Source organism: Bacillus rossius, chromosome 17 (assembly GCF_032445375.1).
Source record: "Bacillus rossius redtenbacheri isolate Brsri chromosome 17, Brsri_v3, whole genome shotgun sequence".
In the NCBI taxonomy this organism is placed as follows: domain Eukaryota; kingdom Metazoa; phylum Arthropoda; class Insecta; order Phasmatodea; family Bacillidae; genus Bacillus; species Bacillus rossius.
In genome coordinates this window covers 40,185,124-40,200,819 of record NC_086344.1, presented here as the reverse complement: position 1 = coordinate 40,200,819, position 15,696 = coordinate 40,185,124, and the positions used below count along the sequence as shown (strand labels likewise).

At 44.5% G+C, this 15,696-nt stretch overlaps 1 long non-coding RNA gene across 1 annotated transcript in view; it reads left to right on the top strand.

Annotated features, from left to right (window-relative positions):
• The window catches only part of LOC134540704 (uncharacterized), a 28,482-nt gene extending 13,000 nt beyond the window's left edge, over positions 1–15,482 (top strand). The window contains exons 2-3 of the long non-coding RNA XR_010076491.1: positions 2,797–3,064; positions 15,413–15,482. This is a non-coding gene — a long non-coding RNA (uncharacterized LOC134540704). The remainder of the gene's footprint in view (positions 1–2,796; positions 3,065–15,412) is intronic.
• The last annotated feature ends 214 nt before the right edge of the window (positions 15,483–15,696 follow it).

The following is a 15,696-nucleotide window of genomic DNA, read 5'->3' as shown; positions in this document are numbered from 1 at the left end:
TTTCGCGAAATTTTTTCAAACTTGTTGCTAATAATTAACATCTATATTTTTCTACGCTTAACAATATGTATCTCGCATGAGACATGTTACCCAGCTTCAGTAACAACGGCCTCACACTTGTAGCCACCCTTGTAGCCTTATTTGTAGCCACACTTGTAGCCACACTTGTAGCCACACTTGTAGCCACACTTGTAGCCACACTTGTAGCCATACCTGTAGCCACACTTGTAGCCACACTTGTAGCCACACTTGTAGCCATACCTGTAGCAACACTTGTAGCCACACTTGTAGCCATACCTGTAGCCACACTTGTAGCCACACTTGTAGCCACACTTGTAGCCACACTTGTAGCCATACCTGTAGCCACTCTTGTAGCCACACTTGTAACAGAAAATATGTGACTCGTAGTCGAATCACAAGGATGGGCTTAGTTTGTTATAATCCGTAGTCTTTTCCATTGTCTCACTTTCTGAACGAATGTTTGAGTGGTCATCCAATAAGGCAATCAACTCGAGTCTGAAATATCTTCAACAAGTGTGCACGTACGCAATTTTTCAAATAGGAAAACCACTATAGGGAAACCTTTCAGAAACGTTCAGTAAGTATTTTAACAGATGTTTGACCTCTGACCTGTAAGGTAGGAATAGAAAAAAACATAGACAACATATTTGCAGTGTGAACTAAAAGCGACTACTTCGTCAGAAGGTTGTGAAGGCGAGTGCGGCAAGTCCTGGACTGCTCTCGATAGCTCGCGCCGCTGTGATCGATACCTCGCGGGAGTCGACCCAGAGGGCATGACATTCTCCACCGAGGCGACCTCCGGCGAAAGGGCGCGGCGAGGCAGACCGGGTCTAACGGCCCTGCACACGTGGCCGCGAGGTCGGACTGCATCTCTGCAACATGCGTGTTGCGTGGTCTGTTCAGTGTGGCATGCGATCAAGTCCTTTAACAACTGTACCTACTAAAGGCTTAATACACATGACCCGTACACAGATAACAATTATTAAACAATATGTAGATTGCATGAATATATTATATAACCAGGGGGTTGTAAGGCGTCTAAGGCAACAGTTTTCAATGGTACCTAAAACACTTTAATTTAATATACACGAACTATTTATTAAAAATTCATATTTTTAAATATTGTTATTTAGATAAGTAGTATTGATTAACTGGATATAGAAGAAGATAATTAATTAAATCTGGACTTAAGATTTAAATTGAAAATTTTCTTACGTAATTGTATTGATTTTTTAAAAAATATTTAGCCATATGAGTCGCTGTTTTATTTGAATGTTATAAATTATTTTTAGGTCTAAAATATAAAGTTGGTTATTTAAATTTATTTTCAGTGATAAATTGAATATTTACTTACTTAACACACCACTGATGTGGAGGAAAATGGCTTACCCAACACCAAGATGTAGGCACTGAAGTTAAACTTGTCTATTGCCTTACATATACACGTCTTTTGATGCAACAAATATGCGACAGTTAACACTGAGACTCGTCAGCGGCCAAGACATGGCACACTAAGCCACGATTCGCTGCTTTATCACTGATCAAAATACGACGCAATGCCCCCATGCATGTTATCTTTGCACTGCGGACTAGGCAGCAATGCCAGGAGGAACAGTATAGCAAAGAACAATGAAAATGATACAATGTAATTGCACGGGAACAGAATTAATACAGCGTTACAGAGCCAGTCAGCGATGTTTATATATATAAATCAATCAATTGCAGCATCTATGAAATATCACCTGAGAACTGCTCGACCAATATAGTTTTTTGGTTCGTAATTGTAAATAGAAGGGTTTGCATAAAACAAATTTTTTTTTTGTAAATTTACCGAAAAATTCTAAAAAAATCTTGCAGGTTTTTCATAACAACAACAAATTCCGCATTAGATATTTCAGTGCTTTATCAGTGGTTATCATATATTGGGTGCATTCAAAACCGTAAAATTTTTTTCATAGCATAACATAACCGTTGAAATTGAAACATTCTATTGATTTCAGTTGGTAGTTAAGTGATATGAATGCCACCAGTGAGGCATCGAAATATCGGCCAACCACATGACCAACCACATGACCAACCACATGACCAACCACATGACCAACCACATGACCAACCACATGGCCATCCAGCAAATGAGATTGAGAAAGAGCGTGGACACTGTTTGGAAGAAAATCGAATGAGAATTTCTCAAGCGGACCATGATGTGTCCAGAACAACGGTTACAGTCGAGTCCGACCCGCTCAGTTGGAGCCTGCACACAACATATATTAGAACAGACAGCCAAGCGTGAATTGCGACATGAAAGTTTGACGTTCAGATATGATCCAACATTCAATTACACCGCGGATGGTTTATATATGCATATATATATGTTGATATGTATGTCGTTGATAAACTCCGACACCGTTTGACCGAACGCCATGAAAGTTAACATATCACAGTGTTTTATTAATGGAGAAGGTTTCTATTCTATCCAATTTTAGGTAACTCGCCGCTAGATGACGCTGCTAAAGTGCATCAACTTCTACACCGTTCAAATGATCTCTATGAAAATTGGTTTACAGAGATTGAGGTGGTTTGCACGCCACATGACTTTTGTTTTGTTGAAATATTTTTTGTCTAATATTTTCACTTGAAGGTCTACTAGTTTTGGCACGTTGTATTTTCAGTAATTTGCTTTCTTTATCTGTAATTATTGGAATGTGCTTATTTGCTTCTAAAAAATAGTTGTACTTTTAACTGTAATATTTTTGTAAGTTTTTACAATTTTTGTAGAGGTGCCACCGACGCAGGACTGGCGTACCGGAGGTGTACGAGAAGTGTGCGCGAGGGTGCGCCGCCCTGTGCCGGGACTCGTACCGGAGTTACGGTGTTGTTTCTGGGCTGCGCGAGTGACGCGCACTGCGCATGCGCAGCGCCCGAGTGGTCGGAGACACGGCGGAGTCTGCCTAGTGACGCCCGGTGGTGCACACGCGGCGTGGAGGGAGTGGGGCGCTCGACGCCCTCCTGCGCCGGAGAGACTGCAGTGACCTCATCTGCCACAGTAAGATCCGCCCAGTGTCTGGGCCTCAGTGATGACGGGACAGTTTCCTTGGGGATCGTCCATTAATTACGTGAGGCTTTAAAAGTGGGGGGGGGGGGGAGGGGGTCAAGAAAAATCACGAAATATCACAAGGGGGGGGGGGGGGGGTGGTAAAGAGATATCACGTGTATTTATTTTTTCGCGCGATTTCTACTAAACCGAAAAGCGACGCGTGACCTTGACTCGCCGTAGCCAGGCAACAATATCCCCGCCCGCCGCAACATGAACCACCCGGCTCGGCTTGCCAGTCGCCAGTAAGACAGTGATTTTGGCGCCGAATACATGCGTAAATCACATATAAGCCTTTCCTTTATTATTTTTTATGCCAGTGAGAATAAACCTGCAACCTTAATGTGTGTCTGGACATTTTTATCACTGTGCTTAATTTTCCAGAATTAAATTAGATTATACCTATATTTAAAGATAATATTCTGAAATTATTAAAAATATTTTGTACCAAAAAAGACACGTGATTTATGGGGGGGGGGGGGGGATAGTCAGATACCTCCCCACAAATCAGTAGGGGGGAGGGGGAGTTAATATTTTGCTAAAAAAAACATCACGTGATTAATGGACGACCCCTTGGAAGAAAGGCCTTTGCAGTTCGCGAGTGCCAAGGCACAGAACTGACTTTGTTTGATGCGGCAATTTTTGTTTTTAGGAAACTATCTTAGAACAATTTTGCCAGTTTTTTCACAGCTCTGCAACTTTTGGAACTAGTGTTAAAGTGTGACTTGTGTTGCCAGCACAAGGCTAGCAGTGCGCGGGAGAGCGCGCCCAGTGTTACCTAGCCGCCCCATTTGACTGCAGCGCGGCGCGTGCAGTGTAATCCCTGCGGTAGCCGCTTGCGTGTCTTGGGTGGGGGGGGGGGGGGGGGGGGGGAGTGACAGGCTCTCTACACTAGGCCTGCCCCACCATACTGCACAATACTGCCAGTTAACTACGAACTGTTGGTTCGGCCTTCATCCCGAACCTGTCTGCGCAAATCATTTAAGTACTGCAGCCATCTTCAACAAATTTGCCATCACATTATTTCGCTCACGAGTCGTACAGAGACGTGATCGCACACTCGAGACCAGTGCTAGCTTGGTGGCACACCCAAATCATAGACTTAACAATGGCTGGGAATGTGGCCGCTAGTTAAGTATTAATTTTTGTAGTTTTAAGATTTATTTACACACAAGAACGTGTACATAAATACGTCAATAAATTCAGTAAGAAGTCAAAACAACTTATTGCACTCAGAATGGTCTCCATTTTCCCCACTGTTATTATTTGTCCCCTTATTCACTCTGCAGTTTACTACACCTTTTTAAAAAATTGAAATAGATTGAACGTTTTGGACGTTAGTTAACGTTTTTTTGTGTTGTATCTCCTGAAGGAAGGAAATGAGGAGGGGGTTACCAGTTATTTGAACACGGAGAATATTTTCGTGATATCCATTTTGCTATAACTCGCCACTATATGGCGCTTCAGCGCATCAACTTCTTTTCCGTTCAACAGATCGCCTTAAAAATGGGTAAATTATAATTTTTTCACGTCCTTGATCCTCAATAACAACAAATAATAGTGAGTGTAACTGTGATAAGTATTTTGTGTGTGAGTTTAGGATGGAATACCATATCAAACACTTTATAGATTCTGGATTACATACAAACCATCTATTTTAGATATAAAGAGGTAAAAAAATTAACAGTGACAAGAAAACTTCTGCTGGGTTCTGCTTATATATAAACACACTATACATATATGTATATTTATATATCACACACACTTGGAGGTTGTAAATCACAGAAGGTTCCGATGAAAAAATGAAGAATATAACAAACACTTTAATATATTGTTACGATTTTCCTCGAGGGTTCGTAAATGATAGCCCAATTAAAGATTTTTATCACACACACAGTTTTATTTATTACTACTACTTGTCCCTTACAAATAATCTTCTAAATTGGCAGATAATTAATTACAGGTAAAGAAATGTCAATTCCCCAGTCACTCGTTTCACACACCTCGCTGGGCCGCACTTCTGGCGCAACTCTCGCCGCAGCACCCCTCGTGGGTCTCCGCCGCAGGACTCCGTCGCCGCACTCCGCCGCCGCCGACGCACTTCCCTTCGCCGAGATCCCACTCGACGCCTCACTCGGAACTTCACTGACTCCGCCGCGCCCGCGACTCTATCGCCCGGAAACTCCGCCGCGGGAAAACTCCCGACTCCACTGAACTCACTCACTCCCTGCCCTGGAACCTTCGTCCAAGGACTTCGCCACTCTGCCGCACCCGCGGCACTATCGCCCGGAAACTCCGCCGCGGAAGAACTCACTCAGTCACCGACTGACTGACTCGAAGCTCGGCCCAACCTCATTATATAGCCCTTGGGTTCCCGTCCAGAACAATCGGGAATGTCTCCGAGATATCGCGCGACCTTCGCCATCGAAATGTCCAGAAACGCGTCGTGAGTCCTGTCGAAGGACGCGGCGACTGCTCAAAGAACACCGATGAACGCAACAAGCATCGTGTTCCCACACAACGCGCCGATAAACATGTCTGAGTCCTTTTATGCCGCATTGCGGACTCTTTTAAGTAACTCAATATGAGGCAGGTGCGCGCTGCGAAGGTCAGGATTTCGCGAGATAGTATGACACGAGATACTAGGGAGAGGATGCGGGTGGAAGGGGGCGCAGACAGGCCGAACGAGCGCGGCGACGCCAAGCACTACAGCCAAGCGCGATCGTAACAATATGCTATTAACAGATAATTTTAGCATAAAAAAATTAAGTGATCTCAAAATAAGAATACAATATAAAAATTCAAAAGGGTGTAACTACAAAAAGGAATATCTTCCCAAAAACGTTTGTGGCATACAAACATATATACCTACATATAAGATAAAAATACCAGTGCTTTTTAAAAATAAAATTAACAAATTAAAAGATTTAAGCATATTTAAACAAATTAAAAAAAAGATTTTCCAAATGACATACGCAGAAACCAGGACACCGCGAATGGTAGAAATCGTGCATTGGAAACAGAGTAAATGCACACTAACTCAGGACGAGACGCTCTGTGGTTAGTTCCTGGTGGTTCGAAGCCAGGCCCTCGCCACCAGACATTGGCCGTCAGATGTGAAGCGGTTCTTTCATCCATTTTATTCTTCTGATTTTCACATACCAATATGGCGGACGTTTATTTATATGTTCAAGAGTCAGGAGGAACAGACGCCACTGTTCAAGAGTCCAGGCAGAACAGACTCCAGTGTACAAGATCCAGGAGGAACAGACTCCACTGTTCAAGAGCAAGGAGGAACAGACTCCACTGTTCAATAGCTAGGAGGAACAGACTCCACTGTTCAAGTGCAAGGAGGAACATACTCCACTGTTCAAGAGCCAGGATGAACAGACTCCACTGTTCAAGAGTAAGGAGGAACAGACTCCACTGTTCAAGAGCTAGGAGGAACAGACTCCAGTGTTCAAGATCCAGGAGGAACAGACTCCACTGTTCAAGAGCAAGGAGGAACAGACTCCACTGTTCAAGAGCAAGGAGGAACAGACTCCACTGTTCAATAGCTAGGAGAAACAGACTCCACTGTTCAAGAGCAAGGAGAAACAGACTCCACTGTTCAAGAGTTAGAAGGAACATACTCCACTGTTCAAGAGCCAGGATGAACAGACTCCACTGTTCAAGAGTAAGGAGGAACAGACTCCACTGTTCAAGAGCTAGGAGGAACAGACTCCAGTGTTCAAGATCCAGGAGGAACATACTCCACTGTTCAAGAGCCAGGATGAACAGACTCCACTGTACAAGAGTAAGGAGGAACAGACTCCACTGTTCAAGAGTAAGGAGGAACAGACTCCACTGTTCAAGATCCAGGAGGAACAGACTCCACTGTTCAAGAGCAAGGAGGAACAGACTCCACTGTTCAATAGCTAGGAGGAACAGACTCCACTGTTCAAGAGCAAGGAGGAACATACTCCACTGTTCAAGAGCCAGGATGAACAGACTCCACTGTTCAAGAGTAAGGAGGAACAGACTCCACTGTTCAAGAGCTAGGAGGAACAGACTCCACTGTTCAAGAGTCCAGGCAGAACAGACTCCACTGTTCAAGAGCCAGCCAGCCAGCCTGAGTGGATACGGATATGCTGGAGGACGTAACGCGACGGTGATTACAAGCTAAAGTCACGTGGCAGTTAGAGTTGATTAGTTGGGGCGAGACGTAGTTTGGAAGAGGTTTCCGGAAGTTTTTAAAACTGGTGTAAGTTATGCCCGAAGTTGCTCCCTTGCCGCAGTCAGACTAGGCTGGAGGCAGTGGCTTGAGTTAGTGTGCGAGTTACTTGCTGCTTGATTTATGCTGTATTCACAGTCATGCGCTGGAAACTTTTTCATTCCCATCTACACCCTTCCTTTCCCTTCACGACGACGTAAAAAATATATAAGTCTGGTTCGCTCGGGTCGCATCACGCGAACAATTTCCATCTGAAATATGGAGCAACCCACAGTTGGTAGCACTGTCGACCAGCGTAGAGCTGCAATGGCGTGTTTACCAAAAGTAAGACTTTACCTCATCGCGAGCAGCACTACCTCATTACGAGCAGCGGGCAACTGCCACAGCATCTCTGCGTTTATGAGGTGCCATTCTTTGTTTGGTTTTTAAAAATGAAGTTCTTGAACAGTGAAAATGGCTTATCTAAATAGTTCCAGCAACGTTATTGGTGAGCGAAACTGAAGAGACTCTGGATGCATGTTACTCCGCCAGAACCTACAGGCCATCCACAAGAGCACCAGAGACATCAGTCAGCGGCTCCGCTACTTGCACTACTGAGTCGTGAGTAGCGAGTAGCTGGCCTCGAGACTATGAAACAACTGCAGCCATCGTTCACTGACTTACATGTAAATTACCTGCGAGTGCTAGAGGCAGGTGTTCAATATTGAATAGAACATAATAATTTAAAGTTATTGAATGTTTACTGATAAGCTAAGTCATATTAGTATTAAAGAAACTGTTTTATATAGTAAAACATAGATTTGGAAATTGAGCTTAGAAAGAAGGAGATACAAACCTTGAATGATGTGGTTATTAAGCTAGAAGGAAGCACAAACGAAGACCACTCTCACTGTTAGTAGAAGTGTGTGTAGTAGAAGTGACGGAGTCGAGCTGGGATTGTCCGCAAGTGTGCGCACCTGGTGTGCGCTCAGATGACGGCTGGACCACCCGTGGTCCGCGCTTCGTACCCAGGACTAGACGACCTCCCCGCGAGGAATACTGCCAGTCACTAATCCTTGTACCCGCGACACATCGGCACCAGTTGGAACTGCGCGTGTGAATAACGGTCGCAACAGCGTCCTGCTTGCTTGAACCTGCCTCAGCGACAGCGACCTGCATTCAGAACTAGACGAGGATCGACAGGTAGCAAGTGACGTCACAACACCTGATGCAATGTTCAAATTAATATTACAGTCGTCTTTAATGGCTTAAGTAGCTTTGTTTCGTCATGTCATAGATTTAAGCCTCCCGTTTTATTTTTATTCAACATTAAAAAATATATAAGTACCGCGAGCCTCGACACTGTAGGCAACTTTTCAACACCACTCCGTTACTTCTGTCGTTGGTACTCCACGTGCCGACGACAGCAAGGAAGCCAGAAGCTACTGCGGGGGTGGGAGGCCAGTGTGTCAGCGCAGTGTGTTACCACTACCTCGCCTCGCTGCGTGCCGGGCCGGGCTGGGTATTTAGTTTCGTCGTCAGGTGGATTTGTTAAGTGTGAAGTTTCGCTTGTAACGATCGTGGCGTACCACGCACCCGTTTGTATTTTTTTTATGTGTCTCATATATTTCTAACTAAAACATGTTTCATGATTGGTAAAACATTTATTAAAATATAAAAATATATCTTTTACACAAAAATATTTTTTAATATATTTCTTAACAGTTATTCCGGGCTAGAGCCGTGATGCAGAAAAAATAAACCTTTTTAATCACTAACGAAAACTGTAGTTTCAAATAAGCTAAATTAATTTCAAGAAATTCATCAATACAATTTTTACGGAACACATGTTTATTAGTACCTTGTTAGCCGCTCAGCACAATAAAGCACCTAATACAGACGCCGTGGACTCGCTTGCTATTAGCCAAATGGAGAGTAAGGCCAATTGAAACGTAGATAAAAAATCACACACACCTGAGTCGAAAAACATTTTTATTCTAACAAATCTGATGTGAAATTAAACAGACGTGTTTTATCACAACAAAGTAGGCTCTCTCGACAATTATTGTAGCGATTATTTTCACAACGTCAGAACAGTTCTCAATTTTTTTGACGTGACAACGTCTAACAAATCGATGAACGCCGGCTGCACGCACTAAAAAGTGTCCCCTTACTCACATTGTCCCGTTACGCTGTGTCCCATTACGCTCATTGTACGCTTGCGCCGCATCTATCTCTCTTCCACTCGATTGGAACAACCATCGATTTGACTTTTTCGAGGCACATTCAACTTGAAACACTCCCATTCGTTTCCTACTTTTCCTATCATCGTCCTATCCTTAACAGAATAACACAGATTGGAAGAAGTTAAATAGCAAACATGAATAAAAGTTATAGTTAAAATAATCTCTTCGTTAAAGTAATAAACATATTTGAATTAATGAGTGCAAATAAAAGTAAATTTATCAATTAAATTGTAGATTTCATTTCACTCCTTCTTTGTATCCATACAAAGTAGTGATAATTAAATAAAAATAATTAAATTTTATTCACAAAAGTATGCAATCATTTCATCAATGTTTTGTTATGACGTCACGTTAAAATATCGTCCGTAAACCGACTTTACAGACAACCAATTTTTTTTTTTAATGCGAGAGACAATATTCTAGGGTTTTGGCATACCGGAATGAAATAGTTGTAGTGGTACCGAGAGTACGAGAGTAACGCCCTCGGCTTGACCACGGAGAGTGCGCACTCGAGCATGCATGCTCGCCGGCTCGTGCGCTGGGCCGCTCTGATAGCATCGGCCTGTGTATTAGCATACAGCCAGAAGCGTGGTTGTCGCGTGCCAAGCCACGCTCTAGTGACGTCACCAGCTGCAGCAGCCGAGGTGTGACGTCAACTGCCTCCGCGCCGCACCTTCTGTTCTGGTCGCAATTCCTTGCACTTTGCGCCAATAATACACACTGACTTGATGTAGGCTGTTGTGGAATATTGCGTGGTGTTAAATCCTGACAACAGCCATTTTTTCTTAGTGTGTTTTTTGTCATTTGTGTTTTTTTGTAGTTTTCTTCTGCAGACATACATGTGCTAAGCAATGGCGTATGTCCAAAAGCCTACATCAAGTCATGCACTCCCATTCCACAAATCTTTCAAAGATAATAATAATACACACTGTTATAACTATAACATTTTACTTTCTTGTACGTAGCAAATCAAAAATACATATTTTGCAAGTACCCAACCACGTTTTGAGTATATAAATTTCTAGGAACTGGAATAATTCTCAGGTTCAATGACCTCCACGATGGACTCCACGATCCTCTGCACACTCGGGCAAACCTCGCCTGTTGATTGGCTGCTGACTTGTGAGGCGTCTATCCTGGGTGACTCGTGATTCAGCACTTCTTTGAAATAGTTTTGGAAATAGAAGTTTTAAACACTTTTTTTCTTATTTCCTTACAGAATTTACACTCGGTGTTTCATTGTTGTTTTAGTGTTTGTGTATTCATTCTCCACGTTGTTCCACGTTTAGTTTCTCGTCATATTGTTATTTCCGTGTAGTTTTGTCTTCTGCAACACACCACAGTCATGGTTACCACGCTTACTTCAGCCAATTTACCTGAATTTCCCTCTTTTCTCTGGCCGATTGATATTTATGACAAAATGACATATATTTTACAATACACCTTATTATCAAACACATATCAAGACACATGCATTTCATACTTTATTATCTACAAAAAGTTTTCATTTTGCACACTCTTGCCAGGCTAAAAACCAAACAACTATTTATTTGTTTGATAAAAATTTTGATACAATAGGTCTTCATTAATGGATCTAATCAGCCGAAAAATGTAGATATTTAATCGTACTTAAAATGCAAAGACAGTGTTAGTAGGCTATCACTTATGCTTAAATAAAGTGTGTTAAAACAAGATACTGATTTCAACGGGACACGAGTTAATGAATGAAATACTTAGTTAACATAGTGCAGAACATGGAAACTTACTGCTACTGTTTTCTAAATAAAATATTGTTGATTTCCTTATGACAATTTGGAAGTTTTTTTACATTGTTTCTCTGCTTCCCGGTCGGCGATAACAGCGCTCAGCGCGGTAGCGGCAGCGGTTGTTCATGCCGCGCGGCTATTGGGCGGCCGAAACAAGGCTCGTGATTGGTTGTCGAGATAGCCATCAAGTCCCGGGCAGACCCAGCACCGCGCCGCACGAGTGCCAACACTCCAGCACGAACACGCGCGGTGTTGCAGTGTTGGCAGTGCCGGTGGCGGCTCCTCATCCAGCCAATAAGCTCGCACGATCTGATTGGCCGAGATAGGGCGGCCTGTCACGTGATGCAGACGGAGCCGAGTCGAGGAAAGTAATCTCTGCTGTGTTGACGAGGGAGATTTATGTTCGCCGCGTGCTTCATCACGCGCGTTAGAGGCGATACTTCAGGGATAGAGGGATAGGAAGTGAGCTGTAATGAAAACATGCCATCGAGCGCTGCTGTTGCTGCCGTCTGTGATCTCAGAACGTAATTTGATAGCAGACATGTAATACACGAATAAACTGGCTTTCAATAAAGTACACAGCGAAAGTTCACACTCGAGGATAACAGTTGTAACAAACATGTCAGAAGGGTCCTGCAGTCTACTCTCTACTCTGTTCCATTGAGTGCCCCACTCATGAGTCATGTATCATCACCTAACCCTCCTAGGTAGACCTGCAAGGCTACACGCAGCGGGAAGGCAGACCTGGGTGGTCCAGCAGTAGTCTGGCAGGGGCGCGACCCCCCCTCCTGCCTCGCCCGTCGTCTGTCCCTTGGAGGCCTGGGGGCCGCCGAGTGGAGTGGCGTGAATAAGCGCCGCTGTTCTGGATGCTTCGAGCGACGAGTCGGCCCGGGATGACGCGACTCGTCACAGCCACTCCAGTCGGTTCCTGTAAGACGGCCAACGGGTATAAAAGCGGTGACGCCGACCTCCGCGGGAGTTGCAACAAGCGAGTGGAGTGAAGTGAGAGTTCGGTGAGCGGCACAGATACAGAGCGACGGGACCGTGAGAGTGCGACTGAGTGGCACGAGACTGTGTGAGTGGCCAGGCGCGAGGTGAGGGGCGAACCACTGTCGAGCCCAGCTCCAGTGAGGAGTGGACAGATACTTAGTGATTTATGAACAGGCATTATGTGTGGTGGTTTAAATAGTAATGTAAATATTAGTGGCAAATAAAACTGTATATCATTAATTGGGTTATCCTTTTGAACCAATTTTTCTCCCACTTGTAACAATATTATAACATTTCCATATTTGAATATTATCTATAATACTTCAATAATCAAATGTTTGGTTTCCAAACTTCCGCGTGAATGTTTTAAAGAAAAATGATACTTTTTAACAAGAAGTAAAAAAAACGGTTGAAATCAAGATGGCATCTTTCATTTACATCTCCTTAGAAATAAAAAATAGAATTTATCATATGATGCTCTTTGATGAAATAGACTAGGAAAATGTGTTTTCACAAATCTCATTCCAAATTTTACCATACATGACAAAACTATTTCGATACATTAAAATTTTTAATTACATTATAAAGTTGTGTCTGAAACTTTGGTGCTCTGTTTCGTGCATTTTGCAACAGCGCACACCGAGCGGTAGAAATCGTGCATTGTGAAGATAAAGGAAATGGACACAGCACTAAGGATAGCCGATGTGTTACTGGCTCGCTGAGACGTGTCACGCACTGGGCCTAAGCGGAGAATGTGCGTCAGTTAGGAACCGCTAAGACCCCGGAAGGGACCTTACCACAACACATTTGTAAAACACATTACAGTTGTTACTTCCTTTTGAGTTAACCTTGTATTGTGCATTATTAAACGTAAAGTAGCGTAGAAATTTAGCAGAACTGGCAGAATGGTCTTAATCTATCAGTCCTCTATTTAAAGTTTATCACAACTGGCTAGTGCATAGAGGCTACGAAGTGTTTTATTCGACAAGTTTTGAGGATCTCTCCTCCTATTTGATAACCCAGCCTTCATGCCTAAAATGATTTTTAAGGCTGGGGCCCCCATGGGCACGGATACGGATACGCCGTATACGCAAAATTTATTCAACAGCCAGAGTCGGCCTTAGTGCCCGCTGCGCTAATTCACTTCCATCCTGCACATGACTATGCCTCTAAGTGCTCTCCGGGGACCACGCCGGTTGGCCGCCCCGCAGGGACCAGGGAGCAGGAAACATGGCGGACGTGGCGATATTCCCCCTCCACACGTCTCTAAGCCACGTGGCCACAGCTCCGCCCTGCCGCGACTGTGCTGACAAGGCACTGCGAGGACCGGCTACAGTCGCGAGGCATGGTTGGTTCCGTGCCAGAAGGCACGTAGCGGCGAAATAAACTCCTCACTGTCGAGTAACAAACAAACCAAACTTAACAACTGCTTCTTATTGGACACAGCCCCAAATGTTGATGTTGTTAGTACCATTGTCACTATAATACCGAAAAAAAAGGGTATTAAAAGGGTTGTTTGTTTTATGATTTATTCCAGTTTTCTTTATCGTCGGATTTTTGTTCCAACGACCCTAGGTAGGAAATGTTAGCACATTAAATATGCATAAAGAGACGAATATAAAATTGACGTTTACCAAAAAAATTGGTTGTCTGTAAAGTCGGTTTACGGACGATAGTTTAACGTGACAACGTCATAACAAAACATTGATGAAATGATTGCATACTTTTATGAATAAAATTGAATCATTTTTATTGAATTATCACTATTTAGTATGGATACAAAGAAGGAGTGAAATGAAATATACAATTTAATTGATAAATTTACTTTCATTTGCACTCATTAATTCAAATATGTTTATTACTTTAACGAAGAGATTATTTTAACTATAACTTTTATAAATGTTTGCCATTTAACTTCTTCCAATCTGTGTTATTCTGTTAAGGATAGGACGATGATAGGAAAAGTAGGAAACGAATGGGAGTGTTTCAAGTTTAATGTGCCTCGAAAAAGTCAAATTGATGGTTGTTCTAATGGAGTGGAAGAGAGAAAGATGCGGCGCAAGCGTACAATGAGTGTAACAGGACACAGCGTAACGGGACAACGTGTGTAACAGGACAATGTGCTTAACGGGACCATGTGCGAAACGGGACACTTTTTCGTGCGTGCAGCCGGCGTTCATCGATTTATTAGACGTTTTCACGTCAAAAATGGATAAATATATCAGTTTCCTCTGAATGAGCTTGAATGTTTTCGGGTTCTCGTGCTCCCGCAGAGCGAACTGTGTTTATCGTGCCCTAGTGCTGCCACCCCCACGGCCAGCGCCTGCTTCCAGGGAGAGCCGCAACCCGCACAGTGGGGCTGGTGGTCGTGGTTGCCTATCCTCGCTCTGCACGGCGGAGCCGCACGGCTGAGCGAGCCTGCGTGCCGGCGCATTCTCCGAGCCGTGCCGCTGCAGTCTCTCCATTACCTGGGGACTTGATGCTTGTTAAACACACACACTTCGTCACCAAGCGACGACACCTCACAGATAACGGTCTTGGCAGACTGTGCTGGGTCCCATTACTGGACACTACAGTTGCCATGTTGTTTGCGATGTACAGTACCGTGCAGGGCGATCAGTAATCACACCGACAAACTTTTGGGAAATTTTGTGTCAATTTACAAGAAAATTTTCCTGCAAAAATTAGCTATACTTTCACAAAAACACGCAAATTTTATCAATTTTTTAAAATTAAACAGAACAAAATAAAACAAACGTTTGTCTTTGTTTACGACTAAATGGTTTGGCAGGACCCATGCCACCTGCTACCGACTGATAGGAAGTAGCTACCAACCTGCAGGTACTGTGTAAGGTATATGTCGGCGGGCGGGCGACCACGTGAGGGGCACGTGGCGGGGGCGGGGCGAGGGAGGAGCCTGCCGGAGGGAGGGGCAGCCGCCGCCATGGCCGCGGGGATCGATGCGCGCAGGCGCCGCCCCCGGCCCGGGGTATATAAGCCCCCGGCACGCCGCCGCGGCTCAGACACCACTCGGCCGAGCCAGGGGCGCGCAGGGCTGCCTCCCCCGCAGTATTGTTTATTTTTAGTTCTCTCCCCGGGCGGACAGGGCGCGACGGGCACATGAGCGCGCCATGCCGCGCTGCCTCATGGCCAAGCAGTGGCGCGCGCGCGAGGCGGGCCAGAGCCCGCACCACGTGGAGGAGGACGAGGAGATCGACGTGGTGGGCGGCGAGTGGGCGCCGGCCAGCCCCAGCGAGGCGGCCACCGCCCCCAGCCCGCCGCCCACCTGCCCCCGGCCCTGCAGCGGTGAGTGCTACAGCCGCCGGTGCTCCCACCAGCCCTACTTACCTGCCAGAGCTGAGTTACTTGCACTCTTCTGTAGTACATGTT